Source organism: Oratosquilla oratoria, chromosome 14 (genome assembly GCF_046742065.1).
Source record: "Oratosquilla oratoria isolate Oo_2021 chromosome 14, ASM4674206v1, whole genome shotgun sequence".
In the NCBI taxonomy this organism is placed as follows: domain Eukaryota; kingdom Metazoa; phylum Arthropoda; class Malacostraca; order Stomatopoda; family Squillidae; genus Oratosquilla; species Oratosquilla oratoria.
In genome coordinates this window covers 27090758-27102139 of record NC_134790.1, presented here as the reverse complement: position 1 = coordinate 27102139, position 11382 = coordinate 27090758, and the positions used below count along the sequence as shown (strand labels likewise).

The 11382-nt window shown below is 40.8% G+C and overlaps 1 protein-coding gene across 1 annotated transcript in view; it reads right to left on the bottom strand.

Moving 5' to 3' along the window:
* Positions 1 to 8730, bottom strand: part of LOC143032821 (juvenile hormone esterase-like) — a 55670-nt gene extending 46940 nt beyond the window's left edge. The window contains exon 1 of the mRNA XM_076197902.1: positions 8656 to 8730. The gene's annotated coding sequence lies outside the window, so the exon portion shown is untranslated. The remainder of the gene's footprint in view (positions 1 to 8655) is intronic.
* Positions 8731 to 11382: the final 2652 nt, after the last annotated feature.

Sequence of the window (11382 nt, the reverse complement as noted above, 5' to 3'; positions counted from 1 at the left end):
TTTACCTTTCCTGGTATAACTAAGACAATTATTTCATTTTACCTCTCACATTCTCTTCGTCTCGTTTCCATTTATACGGTGATGACATATATGTCTAGTCTCCAATTATCTGGAATTTGTCCCTCCTTTTCACGGTACTTTGCTCGTTCTTGGTGACCTTCCCATTGTTATCATTCCCCTGTCTTCTTCCATTTATCCTTTATCTAAAAGACATTGTTCCCTCGCCTATATTTCCTGCAGCTTCACCATTGACAGTTCTGCCTTTCTTACTTATATGATTTTGTCGTAATTCAAAACATGAGAAAATAAGAAAGGAGGAGACTGCGAGAGACCATAAAGCATACACTAGGCAGTTCCATGTCTCTTGCCACCCGTAATCCCTTTCGGCATACGACATTACCGGAAAACGTTGTTAGCGCGGACAGAGAGCATTCAACATTACATTACCGTCGTTGTTATTTCACACACACACACACACACACACACACACACACACACACACACACACACACACACACACACACACACACACACACACACACACACACATACACACACACACACACACACACACGCACGCACGCACGCACACGCACGCACACACACACATATCATGAATTTAAAAATAGTTTAGATAAAATGAGATATGAAGACGGGACCCCACGAGCATAGCTCCCCTTCCCGTAAAATACAACTAGGTAAATACAACTAGGTAAACACACACACACACACACACACACACACACACACACACACACACACACACACACACACACACGTATACCCATACGCATACATACATACATACATACACACACGCGCGCGCGTACCCATACACACACACACACACACACACACACACACACACACACACACACACACACACACACACACTCATACACACACACACACACATATACACACACACACACGCACACACACACACACACATACACACACACGCATGCACACATACATACACACACGCGCGCGCGCGCGCGTGCCCATACACACACACACACACATACACACACACACACACACACACACACACACACACACACACACACACACACACTCTCTCACTCTCTCTCGGTGGTGCGGTTGATAGAGTCCCTGACTGTCACTATGGCGGTCTGTGTTCGAATCCTGCCCAGGCTGAAATAATTTCAGTATCGCTGCACTTCGAGTTGTTACTCCAACTCTCGTGGGCGGGGAGTTGGGTGTGTGTGTGTGCGTGTAAGGTCACAGCATTACCCATAGATCGGTCATACGAGCTCTGAACTCTCTTCCGGGAGGGAAATAGCTGTCGATTACGAGTCCAGCACGTGATCCAAAAACCAAGGTGAATACACACACACATGTATACCCATACGCATGCACACATACATACACACACGCGCGCGCGCGTACCCATACACATGCACACACACACACACACACACACACACACACACACACACACAATGTAATACAATGTATGAAAGGTGTGCATAAAAACATCCATATATTAAAGGATACAATCATATGACAGGTAGGATCTCGATATTCAATTTTTGTCAATAATACATATTTAAGGAAGCCTGGTTAAGTAACACACACACACACACACACACACACACACACACACACACACACACACACACACACACACACACACACACACGAAAGTGGCCCGCAGCTCCTGGTTCGAATCCTGCCCAGGGCCGAAATTATTTCGGTACTGCTGCGCTTCTGGTCGTTACTCTGACTTTCGTGGGCGGGGAGTTGGGGGTGTGTGTGTGTGAAAGGTCATAGCATTACCCATAGATCGGACCTACGAGCTCTGAGCTCTCTTCCGGGAGGGAAATAGTTGTCGATCACGAGTCCAACACGTGATCCAAAAGACCAAGTGAATACACACACACACACACACACACACACACACACACACACACACACACACACACACACAGATAGTAAGATTCAAAATTGGACCCAAAGGGTTACCGCAGGTCGAAGAGACAATAGGAGAATGTGGAAACGTCGCACTCGCCTGTAAGAAAGAATTGACACGCAAAACCTTCCAGGAATAAGAACCGATATCTCATCCGCTGAGCTCAGTCTATAAATCATCCAACGTACGAACAGGGTGGTGGGTATTGGAACACGTGTCGAATACTTTGAAATTCATTGATCAATTCACGAATGATACATAAAGTAGGTGATGTCAAAGGTGAGAATGTGAAATGGTCGTATGTCATTTGTTTCCTATCTTAACTTAGTTCCTGAACTAGCAAACATAGGAAAGTAAATTTCTACGGTACTGCAAAGTTATAGTAAAATGAGTATTGATGACTGGCCAAGAGTTGACATGTTAGAAGTAAGAATATAGAAATAACGTTAACATGAAGTGAATAATTTCAGGAAGAGAAAATCTAGTGGACGACTGGTACCATACTTGATGGATTGAAAGAGAGAAAAAATACTTCTGTTAAAAAAAAGGCAAAATCAGAAGTCAGAAAGCTATAGCCCTAGGTGTTTCATTCCATTACTTACGAAATACTTATGAAAATATTTATGAAATAGTCATGAAACAGTTATATGAAGTGCTGTCAGATATCACCAAAAGAGCAGAGACCCTGTGATTGATTATAATCAATCACAGGGTCTCTTGCATGAAAAACCAAAGATATGAAGGATCAGCTGATGATAACACCAAGATTATAGATTCAAGGTGATTTCAATAAAGCCTATGACTTAGCCCCTTACTAAGGTAGGGTGGCTAAACTTATATCTCATGGATTCCAAATACTTTGGATAGATATGAAAGTGGTTCATAATGATAAACAAATAAATAAATAAATAATTGAATAATAGATGAATAAATAGATAAATAAATAAATAAATGTAAGGACACAACCATCTACACTGTATCTTTCGTTTTGACGTCAACTAAGAAGGTTTTCAAAGAGGTTGTGAATATTTGCTAGATGTATGGCTTAGTCACTTTTTGATAAAATAATACAAAAATAAATCCTAATTATTACGCAGTGTGATAAAAAGGATAAAAAGGTCTATCAAAATATCGGTAGCAGACGAACTTTCCTTCACGGATCTTTGTTCTTGTAAGGCTGTGACGTCAACTTCGCTGTTTACATTCTGATGCATCTATATACGTGCACTATAAAATGCGGGCTGCGCTGTCAACTTGATCAATGATCTGTCATATTCCGTGTGTTAGCAAGGTTTTATCAAGTATTTAGTTTTAAAAATATTTATTGTGTCGCCGCAAATTACAACAGAGATTCGACGAAACATTCTGCTTCGGATGGACTTCATTTTCATTCTTTTCCGAAAAATCCTGTTCGCAAAAAGGACTGGATCATTCGGTGCAGACGGCACGAGTCATAGAAGCCTAAATTAAAAGCGAAACTGTTCGAAACACTTCGAAAAACAAAACAAAACAAAACAGTACACTCGAGACCCTGGCCTTGCCGAGTCAATAGGAATTAGCATGAAGCCCATTCTAAACGAAGATGTAACACCGACAATTTTTGTCATCGACAAGTCCCCAGGTTCGGCAAGCAAACGCCGTCGAAGGAGCACTGCTATTGAAAAAAGACAACGCCTGGAGGTAAGTGTATGTCTGTGTAATGTGTATATATAGGCCTGTGTTCTACGCTGTCACTGACAATCGTTAACAAGCACCGTTAGGCTTGACTAACGATCTTTGGGCTAGACCTAAACAGATTAGGGGTACAATCATGACATAGGCTAGCTAAGGTGACAATCATGACCATGATGACAGGGGCTTCCATAATAGGCCTATGACCACGTCTTGTCAATTGGAGTCAACCGCATTAAAGTCTGTTTTTTGAGAGTCAAACAAGTGGAATCTCCCCACCACCACCACCACCACCCCAGCAGGAATTAAGCCTAATTATCCAGTACCAGGAGGGAGGAATTGTTACTGATATAGACTTAATGATTTTTTTTTTCAGTTGTTATAAAGTGCCCATGATGAATATTCACCTTCTGCAAGTACTACTACCAGCGAAGTTGAGATGGAATGTGAAAGTGACCATAGTGACAGTACCAGATATATGATTGATGGCTTTTCTTCCACCACAGCACCCGTTATATATGGCAGATAATTTTACAGACATGTCTGCGAGTATCTTTTGCTAGCCTTCCTCTCCTTTTCAGTCATATGATTTCTCTATTTTTTTCTACATAGGCCTGTTTTATTGTAACTTATCACAGATAAAAACAATTTGTAATTCATGAATCCTTGAAACTTTTTCCTGTGAACATGAAACTTGGCATCCAAATCCGATAAATCTTCTTCATTCGATGTGACGTCACTTTCGTATTACTGGAGATGTCCAAGAATGTAAACAACAAACCTTACGTCATCAGCTGCCCTAGCGGTGGAAAATGTAACTACAACATTGACAAGTTCCTCTGCTATCAGGGACTTTTAAGATCATGTTATTTGGATAAAATAAAGACTATAAAATGCTAGAAACGTGCATTTTAGTGTTCTAACTTCTTCTACGTTATATTTTCATACATGAAATAACAAAAAATAAAGAAATCCAAATCTTCTCAGTTGACATTTATTGTAGTCTCCCTTTACTACGAAGTCACGTGGTGTCATGTAGAATTCGAACAACCATGAGTACCAATACTCTTACCGGTTGGGCAGTGAGCGTCCTTGTCTTCATTATACTATAAATAGAATACCTTAATCAGGAATTGAGATTTTGTTTGGTTAGGTCGCAGAGCTCTACGAGATAACAGGCGATAACGTCTGCATATTCATAAAAAATGTAAAAAAAAAAAAAAAAAAAAAAAAAAAAAAAAAATAATAATAATAATAATAATAATAATAATAATAATGATTTGGGGAAAACATCTACCAGTGATTGTATTGTTTTCTTTGGTTGCTTGAAAGTTGCTCTCCTATTTATTTGTTTATTTAGTTAATTTGATTTCTTTATTTACTTATCTATTAATTTATCATTATTATTCACTGTTTGATTGGTTTGCATCTACTGGATTTTTTATATAAATAAACTATACGCATCGAAAAAGAATGACAAATATGAGTATACGGAAATAGACATAAGAGAAGAAGAGAGAAGGAGTTTGAATGTGTTTGAGATGAGGTGTCTGAGAAGTATTGTGGGGGTTACTAGGCTGGATAGAGTGAGAAATGAGGAGGTGAGGAGGAGAACAGGGGTGAAAAAGGATTTGGGAGATAGGGTTGATGAAAGAATATTAGGATGGTTTGGACACATGGAAAGAATGAGTGAAGAAAGACTAGTAAAAGAGGTATGGAAGGCAGATGTGGAGGGAGTGAACATGAGGGGATGTCCTAGGATGAGGTGGATGGATGGGGTGAAGGGGGCTTTGGGGAAGAGGGGAATGTCTGTTGAGGAAGGAAGGGAGAGGACGGAAGACAGAGGTGAGTGGAGAATGGTTGTATATGGATGACGTTGTGACTGCATGAGGAGGAATGGGCGGGGGGGGGGGGTAGTATGTGTGAGTAAATTTTGACGCAACCCGAAGGGATTTCTCCCCGTCCTCGCCTTATATGCAAAGGGGGACGGAGAGGGGGGATCGCCGATTAAATGAAGCGGCCTTGCTGTGGATGTACTGTGTCTTGCGACACTGCTTCTGACCCAGGGCGGTGGGCAGGGTGCAGGGATGACCCGTCATCCAGGAGGTGCTCAGATGAGAGGGAGGGTGGGAGGGGTGTGGAGTGTATTTAGGGATGAAATGGGTGGGAGTGTTTTTATGCCTTTCCCTTTTTGGCTACCTCCCTTGGAAGGGGGAAAAAGCCTTGGTATATGTATGTATATATATATATATATATATATATATATATATATATATATATATATATATATATATATATTATTTATTTGTAACGATCCTATATAATCGAAAGTGTTTATTTCATCTATAGGAAAAACAAAGATCACGCACTCATTATCATCTCTCAATATATAAATACTATTAGTAAACTGAGAGCATTAATGCTTCCTCCTAATTTGGCATAAAGAAAATCCCTATAATCCACTAAACTAATCTAATTTAGATTAGTTTATTCTAGATTATATGTGCAGATCAACGAACGGCTACATTAGTACCTCATATGTGGAAGAAACGATAAACATAAAAAAAAAATCAACTGCTATATCAGAATGCTTTTCCATTCTTCTTTGAAAAAAAAATCTAAACTCCTTCAAAATTGGCTGAAAGATAAAGAACTGTGTAAAGTATTAGGTTACAGCTTTGACCCTGAGGAATACTTGAATAGAAAAAATGTCGACGTTTTATATACAAGAGTGAAAAGCATCCGGCTGAAGTGAAAGCAGGCGACATTGTTCAAAGCTATGATGTAGGTAATCGACATTAGTACTATTATGATAATTATCATTATTGTTATTATTATTATCATCATCTTCATAATCATCGTCATCATCATCATCATCATCATCGTCATCATCATCATCATAATCATAATTTTCATAATATTTTTATCATCATTATTATCATTATTATTATCATCATTATCATCATTATTATTACATTTATTATCATTATTATTATTATCATTATTACTATAGTTATTACTAATATCGTTATTATTATTTTTTATCAATATCAGTCATTATTACTTTTATTACTATCACTATAATTTGTCATTATCATTATTGTTATCATTATCAAATGCTTTCACCTGATCTATATACACACAATCTACCGGCCCTTACTTGTACCACATCAACCACCCTCGAGAAATACCTCAACCGATTTGATACGTATTATCTTCCATTTCTGAAATTGATTTGGTTGTCTGCCAAGATGCTCAACTTTTCTAGATATGTGGCTCACCTTTCACAATCCTTTCACACGCATTAGCTATCAAGTTGCTAGAAAAACTAGACGGAGGAACATTATTTTGATAGATTCACCTTTTTCCAAATATTCCAGCACCTGACGGCTTGTCTAAAATTCCTTTGATTTTCGTGCTCTTTCCAGTTTCCTTCGTCATCCGCATCCAAATCCAGCATCAGATATCAAAAGGTAGTGGCACACTAGGGCAGCATGCTACTTGCTTTTTCTACTTCGTTTGAGTAAAAACGACTTAGGTTACGATATTCTAGACTTCCGTAACAGCATCTCAATAACATGTCTAACATTCGTATAGATTTGATTTCTCACTATATGACACAAGATTAATTTGACACTTGGACATTTTGAAAAACAAAAGAGCGTAACCGAAGTTGTTTCAACTCAAACGAAGTAGCAAAATCAAGTAGCATGCTAGCGAGAAATACCTAGAGTACCGACATCTTTTATATTTCGATTTCCTATAGTTATTGAGCTCTGTCACCCATGGCTTCCCTTTCCTTCCTCGATCGGATCACCATCCACCTCTTATTGTCGCCAGCCATAATTAAATCAATAAAATGCGTCATCGTATTTCATAGGATGGAGCTCTGTCCCCTTTTGATTTTGCAAGAACAAAGTCTGTCAAGTGAGTCATCGATGGTTGAGGCCTTCGTTGTTGATGACGCATCCTTGGTGATTTTATTATGGTTAGTGAAAATATACATATACAAAAGCATGAAATGAATAAATACAAGTCCCGTGCTAAGGGGTGACCATAGCCTTTAAATTGGTCCGGAGGCACGGCACATGGCGAGCGTATGAGTCTTTTAAGGGGACACTTTATATGCTGGCTACAGACGCACCAACACAGGCGACGCAGCACAGAGCAAAGACAGACTTCCTGTTGTTGAACTAAAGAAGAGTTTAAACTTCTTTTTCACTTGAAATACTTCTAGATGTACTACCTCATCATTTCAAATGAGAGAGAAATTAAAACTGTATTTCAATTCAGCAACAGGAATTCTGCCTTTGCACTGCGCTGCGTTGCCTGTGTCGCCTGCGTCTCAGTTTATTTTGAGGCTGAGAACACGTGATGAAGGCGGGGGAGGAGGAGCGTTTTTATTAGCTCCTTCGCAACATTGACTTTAGATATCGTTTTCTGGATAATGTCAAGAGATTTCATTTAACTAGAAGTGGCACCTGGCTAGCAAAGGGGTTAATCAAGTTTATAATCCCGCGGAGATAAATAGAATAGCCTGGCGGTAACAAGAAATACACACACAAAAAAATGCCACTCGATGATATCAGCGAGTCTGTTCTTAGATGGAGTTGTAGAGGTGTTAAAGGAGAGATTTGAGGTGGTTAGCAGGACAGAGTATTAATTAAATATTAATTGAATATTAATTAAATATTAGATATTAAAAATTAATTATTATATTAAATATTAAGTATCAATTAAATATTATCTTTTCGAAACTGGAGATTAATCTCATCGTGACATGGGTCCATAGGGGTGTTTGTGAAAAGGGGTAGGGACCCACTGAAATATTGGTTACATTACACCTTAAGCGAAGAGGTACAAAAACGGGAAAGTAGTCTTAAACATAAATAAATAAATAAATAAAAAAAAGAGCTTCGTAACTCTGGTCTGTTTGGGTGTTGTTGAAACTCTCTACCACTAGAATACTGGCTGCAATACAGACTAAACGGTATGAAAGGAAGTTAATGACTAATGCAACTTGAGTTAATGTGGTTAAATGGTCTTACCTTGCTTACGGCTGTTGATCTTCTGCCTTTGTCAGCCCTGGGCCGCTCTCAGACCCCCCCTCCCCCTCCCCCTCCCCCTCCCCCAGCCCCAAGGATTACAGGTGGCCCCCCTCGCTAGTTTTATCAGCGGGAGATAAACAAGGAAATAAAAATATCGTGAGCCTGTTATTGCTGTGGCCTTGACGTAGTAATCCATGTTTTTATTTTTCATTTTATCTTGTTTATTTACTTACTGGAAAAGTATGAGAGTTTTTTTCTTCCCCTTAAACGGTGACTCTTATCAATACCAACATGTGGAGTGTGATAGTTCCCTTTTATTTTAGGTGTATGAAAAGTTTCTTTAAATACTTAAAGAAATCACTAGGTACATTTTATTTGCTTGCAATATTTCAGAAACAATAAAGTGATAATATTCCATAACTTGACTGTGATGTATAACTGGGGCACGAAATGCTACAGGTTCAAATCCCAAGTTCACACAGATGTCCGAAAAGTTCTAAGATCACATGATCTCTAGTGATTTACATTCTTCTTGACGTCTTTCTAGAATGACGCATATCGCCCCGACACAGTCTCAACAAAAAGACTAAATATTATCAGTAGATATAAGTGCACAGGTGAATTTAAAGAGATGCTATTCGATCTACTTAGTACATGTTATAAGATTTCAAATCCTCTTTCATCAACTTGCTTTTGTAAGCACGAAGGAGAATAGGATCGCATTCGAATCAGAATGTAAATACTGTTAAACCGTATCACGACATAAACAACATATTCAAACATCAGCAAAATACTTCGTTTAGAATTAAGATAATTTGGAGCAAGAATAACGGAATGAAATACTGTCTAGAGTTCTTGAGAGAGCGAAAGCTCGGGGATCTATTCAAACGGAGAAAAATCTGTGTCGCTAAATGTGTTGTTTACGCGCAAATACGATCTGATCAACTTCCTTGTAATCGTTACTTCAGCCTCGAGTGGTGAGTATCACTAAGCTTCGGGATGACCTTAATGACCTTTCCTGCAGGTCACCTTACCATATACACATGTATACAAACATACACACACACGCACATATATAAACACCGATCCTTTGCTCAGAGGGGATAGTAACAGCTTGCAGATTTAATTCAACTTTCAAGCGCTCAGTGGGTTCGATACAGTGTGTGTGTGTGCGTGCGTGCGTGCGTGCATGTGTGTTCATCGCGGACTTAGAGTCATAATCGATAAGTATTACCCTTCCGGATGAAAACTCAGAGCTCCTATATGGCCCGATCTGTGGGTAATGCAGTGACCTTACATACTGTACACACATACACACGCACACACACACACACACGCACACACATACGCACGCACAAACATATCCAATTTCTTGCCCACCAGAATTGAAGTGCAGGCTCTCGGTACAGTGATACTGAAATTCTCAGCCCTGGACGAGGCTCGAACTCGGATCATTGAATTAGCGGTCGACTGCGGATCCGCCACACCATCCAGCCGTGTGTGTATGTGTGTGTGATTCACAATGGTCTTGGATCACGTGTTGGACTCGTAATCGACAGCTATTTCCCTCCCAGAAGAGAGCTCAGAGATCATATATGACCGATCTATGGGTTATGCTGTGGCCTTACACGCGCACCCCCCCCCTAAACTCCCCACCCACGAGAGTTGGAGTAACGACCCGCAGTGCAGCGATACTGAAATTATTTCAGCCCTGGGCGGGATTCGAACCCGGACCGCCGTAGTGGCAGCCGGGAACTCTACCAATTGTGCCTCGAATCGTGTGTGTGTGTGTGTGTGTGTGTGTGTGTGTGTGTGAGTGTGTGTATTCACCTCGGATCTGCTGCAGTCTCTGTCGAGACAGCCAGACACCACCCTACGGCAGTGAGCTCAGAGCTCCTTATTAGCCGATCTCTGGGTAGGTCTGAGACCACTCACACACCACACACCGGGACAGCAAGGTCACAACTCCTTGACTAACGTCCCGTACCTACTCGCTGCTAGGTGAACAGGGGCTACACGTGAAAGGAGACAAACCCAACTTATATCCGCCCGACCGGGGAATCGAACCCCGGTTCTCTGGCTTGTGAGGCCAGTGCTTTACCAATCCGCCACCGAGCCGTGTGTGTGTGTGTGTGTGTGTGTGTGTGAGTGTGTGTGTGTGTGTGTGTGTGTGTGTGTGTGTGTGTGTGTGTGTGTGTGTGTGCGTGTGTGTATTCACTTTCACTTGGTCTTTGGATCACGTGTTGGACTCGTGATCGACAGCTATTTCCCTCCTGGAAGAGAGCTCAGAGCTCGTAGGTCCGATCTATGGGTAATGCTATGACCTTGCACACACACACACCCCCAACTCCCCGCCCACGAGAGTTGGAGTAACACCCCTCAGCGCTGCGATACTGATATTATTTCAGCCCCGGGCGAGGATCGAACCCGGACCTCCGTAGTGGCAAGCCAGAGCTCTAACCACAGCGCCATGAGAGGTGTGTGTGTGTGTGTGTGTGTGTGTGTGTGTGTGTGTGTGTGTGTGTGTGTGTGTGTGTGTGTGTGTGTGTGTGTGTGTGTGTGTGTGTGTGTGTGTGTGTGTGTGTGTGTGTGTGTGTGTGTGTGTGTGTGTGTGTGTGTGTGTGTGTGTGTGTGTGTGTGATCTATGGGTAGGCACGAAGACAGTTCCCAGCTTCTATGGGGCCGCGGTTTTCCAGAATTCACCAAAACACAAAACAACATTTATCA